This window comes from Haemaphysalis longicornis, unplaced genomic scaffold, assembly GCF_048455015.1.
Source record: "Haemaphysalis longicornis isolate Haplotype H1 unplaced genomic scaffold, Haemaphysalis longicornis Haplotype H1 scaffold_1, whole genome shotgun sequence".
Classification (NCBI taxonomy): Eukaryota; Metazoa; Arthropoda; class Arachnida; order Ixodida; family Ixodidae; genus Haemaphysalis; species Haemaphysalis longicornis.
The window spans coordinates 106,833,045-106,849,286 of NW_027526203.1; the positions used below are offsets into that span (position 1 = coordinate 106,833,045).

Consider the following 16,242-nt stretch of genomic DNA (forward strand, 5'->3'; position numbering starts at 1 on the left):
AAAGCCAGTTCGATGAATAAAAGAAAAGGCTTTGAAAAATTGTGGTTTTTCTGGCAGACCAACTTTTACAGCCAGTTCAGCACTGTTAGCTGGCCTGCAGCAACACATGCATGTACACTTCACTCTTAAAAGAGTGTCTCGTGCGCAAATTCAGCGTACAGCAGACCGATTACAAAGCGTGGGTGTTAGCAAGTTTGTCACATAGCCTTTGATGTGATGACTATTGCATTATAATGACCAGTTTCCCAAATATGCTTCCAGAAGTGAGCATTTTTAAGCAATTCTGCTCTCACCATGTGAACTGCACGACAGGTGAAAACAATGGCTACCGTGGCTGTAGCCAAAGAAAACGTGGAGCGAAATTTGATTAAGCACCGGACAACACATTTAGCAACGGAAGCACACACCAAAGGCCACAATGAAGACATGAGGAAACGTAGAGCGCTGAAGTTTACAAGACGACCACAGAATAAAGGGACAAACGAAACGCTTGGTGTGATTCGTTTGCTCCTTTATTCTGTGGTCGTCTTTTAAACTTCAGCGCTCTGCTTTTCCTCATGTCTTCATACCAACTAGCCCAACACCCAAGCTTTACTGAATAACACAATTAAAGGTCATCCTGCCTGATGGAGGCAACGCATGTGAGCAATAGTACATCACTGAAGGACTCTGGCCAGATATCATTCCGCCTGACGAAACTTTAGGGAGTTCCAATTGCCGTCTCGTCAGCACGGAACGCTAGAAAAAAAATATATCTGAAGCAACACGGTTGTCTGCACTATCGCAGAAACAATCAGGGCAATTTTCGGGCCAAAGGTTAAGCTGATTCCATGTAGGGATGTAGGGTAAACGGTGCAGATCCACGTTTGACAAACAGCCGTTCCAACCTCGCGGCGATTTGCGAACCGCCGAGGGCGTGAAATAGAGCAATAGTAAATCACTGAAGGACTCTGGCCAGTTATCATTCCGCCTGACGAAACTTTAGGGAGTTCCAATTGCCGTCTCGTCAGCACGGAACGCTAGAAAAAAAATATATCTGAAGCAACACGGTTGTCTGCACCCGTGGTCTGCACAGAAACAATCAGGGCACAAAATGCAATTTTCGGGCCAAAGGTTAAGCTGATTCCATGTAGGGTAAACAGTGCAGATCCACGTTTGACAAACAGCCGTTCCAACCACGCGGCGATTTGCGAACGGCTGAGGAGGCACTTCGAAATCCACATTGGCGGGCAACACCTGGCAATTAAAGGTTGACTTTATAACTTTTACAGCGGCGGTCGATCACCACAGGGTGAATGGTGTAGATCTAGATACACGCTCGAGAAACAACCGGTTCATATACACGGCGATTGGCGAACGGTTGAGGCACTTCGAAATCTACAGCAGCGGGCAACGCCTGAGAACGCGTAATCACGCACAGAGGCACGGTTGAAGCACTTCACGTAAGAGCATGAGGAGCGGATGCGGTAGCGCACACTGTGTATCCAAACCACGACCGGCTGTCGTGACCCAAACCACGACCGGCTTGATCCAAACACTTGCCGCTTCACGTAAGTGCATAAGCGGCGGGAAACACCTGTTGAGAACGCGAAATCCAACACAGGCACGGTTGAAGCACTCGTAACTTCGTTAGAATATGAATGATTAGGCGTTCAATCCACAGCGCGGCCGTCGCAGAAAGCGAAATACAACATGCCGATTGAAACACTTCACGTAACATGAGCACAGGCTAGCGCAGAGGGCACAGCTCCGGCGGCTCCGGCAGGTCCCAGAGTGCAGGGAGTGTGCACAACGGCGGAAAAGCCAAGCGCCCTTCGCCTTTCCCACTCGCACTCCTCCTTTTCTCTCTTTCGCGTCTGAGCGTCCGGGCAATTTATTTCACGCAGCCCGGACCGGCCAACCAAGCCCTCTCCCACGGCCGAGTGCGCCTTTCATCCAGCGGCCGTGCCTCTCCTTCTACTCCGGCCACTCTCCCCCGATCTGTAGCCTTCCCAGCGCTTTAGTCACGTGACCGGTTCATCCCGGGGCGACGCGTGGTGGAAAGCGGCTACGTTGGCAAAACGAAACGTGCTCCGCATCCGACTAAAACCCGCCCGCGACCGCCGCCAAATCGGCCTAAACGCACCAAACTATGCTGGCAACGCTGTCGTTTTTGCCTCAAAACGTCTCCAACTTTGGTCTGAAAAATCGAGGGCCTTTGGCCGTGCTGACAACATTGTTTTACGCATTTCTTGCTTGTCCGTCCGCGCGGGCCGTGCTTCTCCCTGCTTCTCCGGTACCGTTTCGACTGAACGGCCGGACGGCCTGTGCGCCTTCGTGGTTTGGAATCGCAGCTTTTACTCCAACTGAAGTTCCTAGAGTCCTACTGAGCCTCACGTCAGTCTGCGCCTCAGCTTCGACGGCGCAAAGTCGGAGACTTCGCTAGCTCGGTTTCGTGGCCGTCAACGTCGGTGGTAGCAACAAGGTCGTGAGGAGGTAAGTGTTTAGACTTGTCACATCGCCCTTTTCATACGGAGAAGAAAACACACAAGGTGATGTTGCCTTTAGTGTTCGTGGTAGAAGTGTAGGCTAATTTCAAAGTGGATAAGCTACGTGCCATTTCTTGCGAAAGCACACGCTAGTGTCGTAATGTTTTTCTTTTTTAACTTACAGGCTCATATGCGTAACTGTTGGCTAGAATCTTCTGTGGTGTCACTATGCTTACCACTAGTGACAGTTATTACATGGAGGCTTACTACGTTAACAGCCGTAGTAAGCAGAACAGGGGTTTTAGATTGCACGCACAAATGTAAAGCAAGCAATGTTTCGGAGATATTTATTTCGTATCATGTGTCATCAAGACGCCGCTCACTGCGCTTTCGTTACAGGGGCTGATAAATTTCCACCACAGTCCCAGCATGTGTACGAGTGGCTGATCGGTGACCTGCTCCGTTTCTAAGAGCCAGACCTACCTCAAGATACTGCTTGTCCATGCCTTGGCATACAGGGTGCCACTGTCTCATTGCGGATGTAAGTGTTTCGCCGAATCTGCGCTCCCGATCCTGTTTTTCGTAGACAGTGCAGTGCAAGTATATTTCTGTTGAGGAGCCACATATATATGTGGCGTGCGTGTGTGTGTGTGTGTGTGTGTGTGTGTGTGTGTGTGTGTGTGTGTGTGTGTGTGTGTGTGTGTGTGTGTGTGTGTGTGTGTGTGTGTGTGGATACAATTTGCACCTGTCCTCACAATTTCTGTTCTAATTTTTTTTTAAAACAGAATGGAGAATTTTCAGCGTTTGTATGCAGGAGTTGGAAGATGGAATTTATTTCACGGAATGCATGTCATGACTTATTCTGTTGGAGGGAAAGTGCAATAGAGATACTTGATGCTTTCAATGAACAAATACTGTGTAGCATGTGGTGGGCCCACTTAACACACTCACGTTTGACTCCCGACAGTTGGTGTTAAGTGTACGTAATGCAGCTGCTTCTCTTTTTCAATTGCTATAATCGCACTACAAGGGTTGCTGAGCATGGTCGTTTTATATGTTATTGAATTGCTAAAGATTGCAATTTACTAATGTAATTGCACTTCAGCAGAAATTTTCTCAAGCAATACAAGTGTGGTTTCAAAATTCCAGGAGTCGTGTAGGTAATCAAAGAATAGGTAGCAATCGCTACTTTTCGCTAACACGGGGCACTTCTTGGCCGGTCTCACATCACTAGACGAGAATTTTTCTCGCATTGCTCATGCTATAGTCATCGTCCTGAGCCTATTTGTGTACACTGTAGAACAAGAACTAAGGCCTGCCTGCTGCATTTCCGATTGCTGCTATCTTGCTTTGTCCAGATCCATTTGTTGCCCCTGGGTTTTCTTCTCTCACACCCCTCCACTGAGTGGTGTCTTCTTCAGGTCTCTCGTTCCTTGGTGGCATTGTCATAGGTGTGAGCAAGCTTTCATGCGACAAAGGTGCTTTCGAACGAGTAGGTCATGCCAAGTTCTTTGATGAAAAATTAATCCTGAAAGCAATGTTTGACTTCGATCTTTACGTACAGGTGCCGTCATAAGTGGAGCACGGGAGCTACGGCCGAATTGTAGCGGAGCGCCGTGTAGCTGCACCGGCGGTAGATGAAAGCACGAGAACACGCATGCGCGCCTGTCGACGGCGATAGCCCATCTGTACTTCTAAAACCACTTTTTTTAACCTGGCTTCAAGCATTGTTCGCAGCATACTGGTCTCGGCAATGGCGCTGATAGCGTACACACGTAAAAATATTTGAACGAAAAACTCGCTACAAATTCCCGTGACAGCGCGCCGCTTCTCCGGCAGCTGGAAGTGCGCCAGGACGCTGCCAGAATCGTCTCTGCTATCAGCGCCGTCGCCGAGAGCGGCACTGTGCTGCGAGCAATGCTCGAAGCCAAATTTAAAAAGGGGTTTGAGGGGTAGAGATGGGCCATCGCCGTCGACAGGCGCGCATGCGTGTTTTTGTCCTTTCATTTACGGCCGGTGCAGCTACATGGCGCTCCGATACAGTTCGGCCACAGCTCCTGTGCTCCAATTACTTATGACGGCACCTGTACACAGTCACAGACTGATTTTTTAGATTATCCAATCATTCAGACACGTCAGTGGCGCTGCCGTCCCCCCTATTGTGCCAGTGTATAACGACGTCTGAAACTTAATGTGCTGAAGCCATTCACCATCTGATTTTTCTGACTTTTTGTTTGCCGTGACGAGAGGTTAAATTGGCAATAACCGCAGGATCCCTATTGCTGTTCGCTTTATCCTACAGCCTTCAACTAGAATTTTCATGTACCACCCTCTGCTAACCTCTTTTTTTTTTTTTTTACTTCATATTTTGGCCATGCAGCATATGAAGAAAAGATAAGACGGTAGAAGAGAGAGAAGGGGTACAAAATCACAGGTAGTCAGGAAATTGATGCCCACAACGGAGAAACTTGTGATGCTTCCATGTGAAGGAGGAGAAAGAGCAGGCTCAGAAGAAGTTGTCCAGTGCCAACCTCCTCTGAGCCTGCTCTTTCTCTTCCTTCACATGGAAACATCATAAGTTACTTCGTTGTGGGCATTTACTGTGCCTTAGATATCTGCTTTTGGCATTTCTTTTTTTGCTCTGACCCTGGTTTCTACACACGATTATTACCAGTGAGATTTCGTTCTCTGTGTACATTCGTTTTTTCAACTGCTCTCACATTCCCTAGAAAGTTTGAACAATTGGTCAGCTTGTTCATTCATTTAATCTTGCATAACATATTAACTAGAGATGTGCAAAAAGGAAATTTCGAACTGTGCATAAAATACAAATAGCAAAAACTGACTGGCTTGAATGAATCAAATATATTCGAATACAGATATCTTTTTCATTGTTTATAGAGTTTTTAAAACAAAGTGACAAAAAAGATAACTTAGGTAGTCATCAGGACCTGAGGCATTAGAATATTTATGTATCACTAGGAAAATGGTACAAAAAATGGCAAGTAAATGGCAACCACATGCAGCGACAGCAAAACGTAACTCAATGGGTACAGCAAACTGGTAGTGTGGATGACGGTGACAAGCGAAAATGTTTATAATCAGGTTGCTAAGGGAGTCGACAGCAGAAGGCGACGGGCTGACGCCGCCGCTTGCTTTTTGCTGTACAGAAGCAGCCCACAAGTGAGCAGCAGCGACAAACGACGACGCCGGAGGGCATTGGCGGCAGTTTGATCATTTTTTTCACTTGTTGCTGTCACTCGTGCTATCTGTTTGGTGTACCCATTGAGTTACAGTTTTCACGTCGCTTCTCGCTGTCGCTGCATGTGGTTGCCCCTTAAAAGATTAAGACAGTATGGCAAGGCAGAGAAATGAAATTTGGCACACCCTGCCGTGGAAAATGCGGTTTCCTCAACATGTTGTGACCAGAGAAATTATACAGTTGGCTACCATTAGTACAAAGTCCGCAACAAAAAAACACAAGGCACAATAGCGCATTGCCATTGGTCCGCAACAATCTTCTCTTCTTGCTTTTGTTTTGTTGCCTATTCGAATGTGATACAGCTTGCCGTGATAGTTCAGATTTGTGGTGAAAATCGAAGCCTGAAGCTTTCACCACGCAAACTGTTGCACGGAGCTGTGCGCAACAAAGAAAGTTGAGGGCCTCAAAAGAGAGATGCTTACACTGGCACAAGTCTCAAGTGACCGGCTGCTTTATCAGCTATGCGCTGCCTCGGTTGTGATGGTGCCAACATTGCAGGACACGGCGGTGTTTTGACGCTTTAAAATTTCCAATTTTATGAAGATGTGATGTTCACCTTGATGCTTTTTATTCGAAATAACTTTCAATTAATAGAAAAATTGGGTTTCAGCTTTAAATTACCAAGCAATTTCTTCTACTGAATTGAATGTAACATTGGTGGGACCAGAGCATTGCTTCCAATTACCTGAAAATTCCAATTAGCTGATGATCAAGAGTCAACTGCATTTGAATGGCTTGCTCCAGGCATTGAAAAGAGGTTAGGTACGTTAGTGGTTGGTATGACCTTTACTTTAATGCAAGCATTTCCAGCAAGTATAAAACCTTGATTTCTCACTCATACCACCATATTCATGGGAAACTTCTTTCCAGTTTATAAATTTTGCCCAGGTAGCGTTGCACCTCAGCCAACATTGGCTGCCAGAGTTCCACTCTTGTGCAAGGCTTTTGTGGTAGGCTTTCTTGCATGGCTTGGGCGTCGTGCCAAAAAAGCTAACACTCAAGAAAGTGCCATGCAGTGAAGCTTGGAATTTTGCATGTCATGTGGCAGAGCCAACTTTTATTTGTATTAATGAGCTGCAAACCTTATCTGCTCCATGAGGATAAATATTTAGTGTTATAAGCAGTGAAGAGCCACTATATTCCCTGGGTACACATGGAGCATGGCTTACAAGGAGAAATAACATACAAAACGAAAGCAAGTCCTTGGTGGCTCCACAACACTGCAGGGCTCCATAGCCTCCCAGCTGAAGCCATCAGATTGCGTGGTTTCCATCGGAGCTGTCGGGGAACCTCATGACTCGTGCCTCGACAGTGCACCAGGCGAACCTATCAGTTTACGTGATGTTTGTCGAAGGTATTGGAGTTACTAGCACCGTGTCTCGGTATGGAATGTGGTTCGACATCGGGTGTACTGCTAGATTTTGCGCCATATAAATAGACATCTCATTTTTTTAAATGTTTATACCCGTGGTGGACTTACTTCTTTTACCCATTTTTTAACTGTAAAACTGATGCTTCACTTAATTATTCTACTACTTCGAGTAAAGTGGATCAGGAAATTTGTAATGCAAGTGAAAGGTGTCGTGACCATACCACTTTTTACATTCTGTCTTGCATGCTCATGCTCCCAGCGCTGCTGCAGCAGCATAAAAGAAATGTGAGGAAAAACAGGGAAAAACACTTTTCAAAAATGAAAAAGGGCCGGAGTTATACAGCTGTATATCATACTCTTCCTGACTGGGATAGATAGATTGAACAAACTTCAGAACCAACCAAATTTCAGAACTGTTCAGCTACAGAAATAATTTCTTTGCAACGCAGCTTGCTAAGGCAATCTGCTTGCCATTTCTTTTTTAGAGCGCACCTCTTAAGAGGCCAACTGCCTCAAATTTCACCTCGACCAAATTTATTTTAATGTCTAGTAAGTACCCCCACATCAGCTGGGACACGAGTGGTAGCCCCGTGAACTGCCTCGTTAATCAGTCAGAAGCGTTTACAAAAGCTCCACCGCAGACCACGCTGCACCTGCCGGCAAATTGCGTAAACAGCCATGACACGCCTGTGACGCTCCAGCTGACGGTGGCTTCTTCCTCTGGCCAGCCATGCAGCTAGAGAACCGGTCAAGCTCTGCTGCGAACACTTCACCTGTTTGCTGCCCCGCACGCCGTCCGGCCGCTCGCTGGATGGCTGCAATGTCATTTTAATGGCCGCGCTCTCCTCGATTTCGGTTTCAAAATCGCCGGTTTTTGCTAACCGCTTGCGGCGTCCACACGCGTATTTCAGCCGTTGTATTTTGCATCTTGCTTTCTTTTTCAGCAGACTATACGAAAATGGTGTTTTCAAGAGGTCGAAATTTTGAATGCTGTTGGCTTTAAGTGCCCGCTTGACGCCTGTGGTTTCGTGTGGCCGTCAACTTTGTTGTAACCGAACAAAGAAGAGGGCACTGGAGATAAATGAGATAGAGCAAGCAGGAAGGCGGAGGAGGAAAGTAAAATGAAAGTGTGAAAGGGAGGGCAGTACGCAGAGGCCACGCGAGACATGCTCAGTGGCACCGAGGCGCTGTGAGAAAATGCCAGAGTAGCATCTGCGTCGTGTGTTCACTGATGACACGATCACTTCCTGAGACACAGCAGCTACACGCTGTCACCAAGAAGACTGCAGTTTGCACTGTGCTCCAATTTTGCATTAGGGAGTATCGTATTCTTGAGCCGTCTTTTTTTCTTTGATGATTATTCCTAGCGCAGTATTCAGAAAAGTTTGCAGTATCCTAGTTTTGTATCATGTTTACTTTTACCGCACCCAATGCAGATATGCTGCTACCAATAATCTCAAAATCACACACCGTAAACAGCTCACTGCAATTGAAGAACAAAACACACTTGGTCTGCCGACAGTATTCAGCACATTTATTTTGCATTCCGAGTTTTCGAATGATACTTCAGCTTTATGTGCACAGAGGGCAAAGGTATCATCAGGCTGGACTCCAATGTGCCAATGTATTTTTCCAACAATGCTCCAACCATACACAAGAAATCGCTGTTTCTGAACCAAAAGAAAAAAAAACAAGCTATTCTTGGTTGCTCACCGCTTTTCTTGTTTTTTTTTTTTTTTTTTTTTTTTGTCAGATTCATAGCTTGTTCTATTTCACCCGTTTGGAGAATGCAGAAATTTGTGGAAGCTTACCTCAGGTGTCACATACACCTGATGGAACATAGCTTGCACCACATGAAAAAGACAGTGAAAACGTGTCTGTTACCAATGGCTGGCTTTCTTGAAAGAAAACTAGCAGCAAGCCACACAGTCAGCAGCAGCGGCATGACGGAAAAAAAGTGCGCTTACCAACCGAAAGACAGCGTACCTAAATAACAATATGTTGTCACCGATACTTAGCAAGAGATTAGGTCGAACACTGTATACAAATCTGCTTGTATGCATTTCAAATTTGCCGCCAATCTACCATGCTGAAGCAACTGCTACAGGCACATTCTACAATTGCTACAAGTGCACCATGATTTGCTACAGCGGATTTCGCGTTTTTGTGGATTAATACCATGATATTTTGGCTTTCTCTATTACCATTTCATATTTGCTTTCTTTTGAAGCTTAACGAGTACTCAGATCGCAATAATTGTAAGTGGCCGCTAAATTTAGCGAAATGTCGATGCTGGTCTGGTAACTTTGATGTAAACAAACATTCAAGATGGCGGCGCCCATGTATGCTTACGGCAATTGGGTTATCGAACTCAAATACCGCTTATTCATTAGTTAGGGTCTATATTACGCTGTTTTTGAGCTTACGTGACGCACCCGAAGCTTCGGAGCCTAGCGGTTCTGTACAGTTAACCTGTGTAAAGTGCTAATATTAGCCAGTGAAAGAGGCCGAACTGCTTACCGGCGTTGTCGCACCTCCCGTGGCTGTAATTTGGTTGCTTCATTGGGGCTCTTCGATTTACAGTCTCAGACTCACCGTGGGTAGTCCGCGGGTAGTCCGAGGATTCCCCGAAGTCATAGGGATACATGGGAAAATCGAATGCCGGACTGCTTCTCGGGGAGTCCGCGGTGAGTTCGAGACTGGAAATCAAAGAGCCCTACTGTTTGCGGTTGCGCCGTTGTTTTTATAGTACTCCTTGGATGTTCAGGCATGATTTGCAGTCAGTGTAACTTGCCTTGTGGCATCGATTTCGTTAAAAACTACGTAGAATGACCGTTACGATGTGCCGATATTCGGATCAAGAACTTGCAGTGACGATGCGATGACGATTGGATGTCTTGCGAGTAACGATTGTGCGAATCAGTCAGTGATCGAATATTATTCTCTAAACATTTAAATTTGATTAAATCTGATTTTTATGGGGTTAAAATTTACGAGTAAATTTGTGTTAACGTATGATCCTATCGGACCGCGGTAAGGCGAGGGCGACACTCGCAAAAATTGCTCACTGCATCGGTGGCGCAGCTGGTTGTGGTGCGGACGTTCAATGGGCGTGTGTAGCGAAAATAAGAAGTTCATTAGACACTGAAAGCGTGCGTAATAGCCGAACATAATAGACAGGACGAGATTGCAATAGACGTTTGCATGTTTTGGAACATGCAGTGAGCACCTTGCTTACACATTGGTTGACTTCCACGACCAAACGAATATGGTGCTTTTTGCTTAAGCTATCACGTATTACTTCACATGGAGTAACCTGGAATGCTATACTCATACACTGCAGGGTTTCGTTACGTTCCAATGTCCATGCAATTCATCCAGTACCAGCACCCCACTGTCGCTCGGCTGAATGCTGGGAGTGCCACATTTTATCAGAAAATGTGATGTGTACCTGACTATATCAAAATTTTCCTGTATCCACAGTACAAACGTCAGGAGTTCCTCCACCACAATTTCATCTGGCTAGTCTTACCTTTGGGTGGTGTTGTAGTTGCCAGGGCCAAAATGCATTGGCTAGGAAGCTATGCACAAGTTTATGTATCTTGCCTATGCCACTAGTGCATATGTATACAACATAAGCTGGCACACATATATACATGCACCAGCATATATACTTACAGAATGCAATGCATGCCGGATGAGAAAAATTTGTTTACCTAATGTGAATCGATGTGGTAGTGCTCGAACAGTCACTAAGCACTGCTTAGGGCATGTGTAACATGCTAAGCACTGCTTGGTGACTGTTACTTATCTTGCTTTGTGCAACTAGTTGAGCCACTATTCTGGGTTCAACACTTCATGATGACCTTGGCATTTTTTACTCTGCGAAGTTCTAAAAGCATGATAATGAGCACTAATATCAGCTGAATTACATGGCCTCTCTCCCTGAAACTATTGGAAGGTGATAAAGGCGATACGCTGCCCTACCACCAGACGATAAGGCCATGTAAGCTGGATCCTGACTATATATACCCTAGCCTCCTCCTCTTACTGCCATCTCTGTGCAGTTACTGCTCTCTCCATTGGTTCTTGCAGCAACTGCTGTACCTAGCATACCTGACGCCCCTGGGCATTGCCTATAAAAGCTCGTTTGCTCACTTAACATTCTTTCGCTCTGTGAACTTTTGTTTTGCCCTGGATGCGGTCTAACAGAAGGGAAAATGTTTGGGTGTGTTGGTTCATACTCTCACGAGAAACATAGCGCAGTAAAAACAATAAGTCGAGGACGGGACAAGTGCAAGGTTTCAACAAATGCTTTATTGCAGGGCCAGCACATATAAAGACATCTGGCTCGTAAGAGGAGAAAAGAAAAAATAAATAAACAACAAAAGATGAGACGAAACCCGCCACATGGCGCCTACACCATGAAATCAAGCTCTGGCTTTGATAAAGCCATAGACAGTCTACGGACACACTGATCACCAGAACATGCTATCTCACTTGCTTCCACAAGTTTCTCGTCAGCCCAGAGCAGTGGTAATGCAAAACAATTGTCTGGTCGTACATGGGATAACAAAGGTTTCCCGATACACACATTTTACAATGGGCAGCCAGGTGGCTGTTAGTGGGATCAATGTCTTGTTCACAGCCCCGAACAGGCTTTTGGGCTTGTGCAGGTTAACCTGCCTAACGCGTGTGCAAAAACCGGTCTGCTCTAAGCTGGTACGCTGTGGGCATCATGCTGTCTACAAAATTTCACTCTCATGTGGCAGCGACTATACTGGCCAAACAAGCAGATATTTGAATGTCCATTTAAGAGTACAAGAATAAAGTAAGCAGCATTGCCACTGACGGCCAGCGGGCTTCCCATTGTAAAAAGTGCGTATCGGGATACCCGTGTTATCCCCTGCACGACGAGATGATTGCTTTGCATTACCACCAGTCTGGACTGACGAAAGAACTTGTGGAAGCAACTGAGATGGCATGGTCCGGTGATCAACGCATCAATACACCATCTATGACTTTACGAAAGCTAGAGATTTATTTCTTGGCGTAGGCGGCGCGTGGTGGTTTTTGTCTCATCTTTCGTTGTTCGTTTTGATGTTTTCCTTTATTTCTCTCCTATTATGAGCCAGATGTTTTTATAAGTGCAGGTCCTGCAATAAAGCATTTGTCGAAAGTAAGCTCTTGCCCTGGCCTCACCTTGTCCTTTGTTTCTACTGCACTGTGTTTTCTGTGTGGTCTACGTTGTTACACTCTTTTTTTTTCTGTCTTGCACGTCACTTTTTTATTCCATGCCCATTGACTCCACACTTTGACATAATGACAGATGCGATTCGATAAGGTAGGGCACCTACCAAGCTTGGGCTAAAATTTATCCGTACTACTTGCATCACTACACACCGTCAAAGCCGCCACTGACTCGGGGCAGGAGCCGCACCCCGCTAAGGAGAGGGTGGGGAACAATGGGCGGGATCGCAACTGTGCTTACAAGAAGATGTGGACCTCACTAATGTAACAAAGTCATGAAGTAGTGCAGCTTCTTATGTGCAACAGTTACGAACTAGTAGAATGCCACTGTTTTTGTTCCACATCATCATTCCTTCCCTCGGTCTTGTCATCCTTGTCATGCTGGCCACGCCATCCAGCAAGATGAAGAGAACACACCTCCCTTCCAAAAGGGCAATGTGAAATCGTGAAATCGCAGTGTGCCCTGCAATCCTTTAAAAGGAGAAATTGATTTTTTTTCCCCTGCAATCCCTTGTCTAACTCTCACTGCACATTTTTTTTTCTTTTGCCAGCAGGGAGCCACAAGCCAGGTAGCAAGCAACAAACTTGGTGCAGATTGGTACCACTGGTGTTGTGTCCCTGGAGCGAGCCAAGAACTTCTGTTCGTGGTCAGCGGGGTAGAGTGTCTCATCTGTTTGGGCGGTGGACTGGAGCCATGGCACTTGCAGAGCAACAAGAAAAAAGTGATTGTTGTGGAGCAATTCAGTGACATTTTGTTGCTCATGCCCTGCCAAAGGGCACAAAGAAAAGTTTTACGAAGAGTTACTGACACTGCTAAACTTTTTTCTTAGCGTGTACATATGACAGTACTTAGTGGTGCCTTGCATCATTCAGCACTGAATTTTATCATTTTAGCTCTGAAAGAATTTCTAGCTCTGTTATAAGGAATTTTAAGTTTACATTGCTGTCAGCACATATATTTAATGAAGCTTGCTTTCTTTTCCGTACAGCAGTTAAAATTTGTAGGTTAATGCACGGAAGCCATACATGAGCTGTAATGCATACCGTAGTTGCAGACTATCGGCTAATTAAACCAGTTGGTGCATTAATGTTGTCTAAGACTTTGCGCACGAAGGCAATTTTGTTTGCCTTCATAAGAAAAACGGCTGCTCTAGAAATGCACACCTCGTGCAACTGTTTTAATGACAGCGGCGGAGTGAGGAATGAGTTTAAAGAAAAATTGAGAGGGGGTTTATGAAAAACAGTTTCGCTCCGACCGACTTTATATACAGTGACCTCTCATGCTCGCCGATGCCAAATGTTTTTTTTTCTCCTTGTTTGGCCTTTTTTAGTTCTTTCCTATGCCAGTGCACCAGCTTGTGCTGCTTGTGATCCCCATTGAAGCATTGTGAGCTACTTGTCCGGCCTGTTGTCAATGGTATTTCGCCTCCTCCTCAGTTTGTTGCACTTATTATAGGCTCATTGACACTGCGCTAAGTACACCTGTGGGCTCGACAGTGTGCTTCAGTGAATCGCTTTCTAAATGCGAAAATATTACTTGCTACCACAACAGCTGACAATTTCCTAATGCATTCCTAACATTCCACGTCACAGAATGGTGCGCACATCCATGGCATTCCATGGATGGTTGTTCCATGGCGTGGACCAGGAAGAAATAAACAAGAAGCACTTGGTGTGCACTGTTGCATATACTGCTACAGAAAAAGAAACATTTGGTGCTTGGTCAATTCCGATTTCCTTGCAACACGCTCCGTAAGACGTGCAACACAAATATAAATGTGCATTCAAATAAATTGCTCCCACAGTCTTTGTTGGCCCTCTGTTTCAGTCGAGGCAGTGCCGCAGCAGCATGGATAGTGATTCTGTAATGAGTGGCTGCACCGAGTGCACTGTCGGGATTGTAGGCTATAGGCGGCATTGGCGGAACGCTCGACAACAAACCAAGCCAAAAAAGAAGCTGTCGCGCTCTCATCCTGTTTAATATGATGAGATCCTGTGCAATTTTCTTGCGTTGCACTTTGAGTCAACCCGATGGTTTACTGTTGCATACAGCTGAGCAAGGCCAGCACCGGCATGGCAAAAGCATTTTCTTTTTGTTTGGTTCTTATCGCTTTGGTATACGGGCGTGGCTCAAAAAGATATCACAAAGATAACTATGTGTACGGTTCTCATCGTCGGCCCTGACCAGGGCCAACTCTCGTATACCCAACTTTGCCATTTGTAGGGCTGGCGAGCCACCTTGAAGACGGTGTTACACGAGTGGCACAGTTTATGTGAAAGAGCCGCAGCCCCTGAAGAAGTTTGGATCAACTAGTGCTCCTGCAGCTGGAAAATTGTTATGCTCCCGCGCAAGAATGACGGCATTTCCGTGCTTTAAATGGCCAATTTGGAAATGCTTTGCACAAAGTCAAGCGTTTCCTGTCAAATTTCGCACGTGCGCAAATGACCGTCACGCCAAAAGAAAGCTTCTCCATGTAGAGCCAAGGTCGGTAAAGGTTACGAATGTTTGAATGAATGGGAATGCTTAAAAATTAATAATGGTAGTCGAGCCAGACAGTGTGGTACCCGTGTGGTTTAGTTGTATACGTTGACTTTTCCATTGGTGAGAGTCAGGTCTGGACGAGCCGTTGTATTCTAGGTGCTGACCGGTGATATACATACTAACTAGAATGGTCGGTTGTTATTGGTAGAGCCACTGCATTTCGTGCCAACAGTCACTCTGTGAGCAAAATGAAGCTGGGGAGGTTGGAGACTATTTAGCACCACCTGATGGAGTGCGCTGTCCCTACCCAGCAATTTTCAGCACGCTGGCCCTCATTGTCGCCGGCTGCCATGGGAAGGTCGCTATCTATGAAGCCAGCCTGGTTTTAGCCGCAGCGCAGTAAAAAAACAGCGCAGAAGGAAAGATCCTTTCATTCATCCTCTTCACCTGACCATACACATAATCCACATGGATTATGTGTGTATTGTTGTTGAAGTGCAGTTGCAGCATGCCAGGATATAATTTTGAATGGGTACGTGTTTACCTCTCATGGCCATTGCTATTCTTTCTGGTGCCTATAGTTTTGTTTTGTACACCTCATTGTAACCACACAAATGGCGTGTACAGTGCATTTGTGTAAATAAAATTTATTTACAAGTGCGATTCTTTTTCTTGTGTTGCACCTTGTCAATATAGTTTGTATCTACTTGTCCAAGTGTCAGTCCTACGAGTAACCTTCACCGCCAGGTCCTGCATAACAGATTAAAATGAAAATATGGCAGCAAAGCAAGCCATCAAACCTACTTTATTTTTCACTAAGTGCATATAGAAAATTTTCACTGAAGAACTATCTGTCGGTCTGTGTACACTAGCTGGCAGGAAAGGCCTCCATGGCAGTATTACAAATTGAAGGAGCTCCCATTCGTAACATGACTGGGACAACAACTCGACCGAAATGTTTACAGAGGTGGCACAACTTTGCACTGCTACTGCGAGCGTTGCCTACATGTCTGCTATTTTTGTCTGAAAAGGCAATATCTGGTGTAGACCATGGTTTGCTCACTGTTGAAAACAATACCCCAAATTCTGAAAGGCTGCAATAAAATAACACTGGCCTGTCAAAGCAGCACTAAATTTTTTAGTCTTAATATTATAAAATCTGAAAGTAAAGGTCCTATATTGGTCTATGTAATTGAGCGACCCCGACAGCTGAAACTTGTACCCTTTTTGTGTGTGTGGGAGGGGGGGAGGGGGAGAGAGGCTTTGTTCAACTTGTGTGCCGAAGCTGCACATGCACCTTGAAGCACACCATATTGGGGGCTATGGATCAATTCTGACCACGTGGGGACCTTGAAATGTGCAGCAAAATCTCTACACACAGGTTTTCTTTTTCGCCTCTACCATTATA

General features: G+C 45.6%; 1 long non-coding RNA gene across 1 annotated transcript; it reads left to right on the plus strand.

The window, feature by feature from the left end:
- The first annotated feature begins 2,120 nt into the window (after nt 1–2,120).
- Nucleotides 2,121–15,497, plus strand: LOC144178789 (uncharacterized). The gene is made up of 3 exons (XR_013324065.1): nt 2,121–2,475; nt 2,868–3,009; nt 12,904–15,497. It is a non-coding gene; the product is annotated as an uncharacterized LOC144178789 (long non-coding RNA).
- Nucleotides 15,498–16,242: the final 745 nt, after the last annotated feature.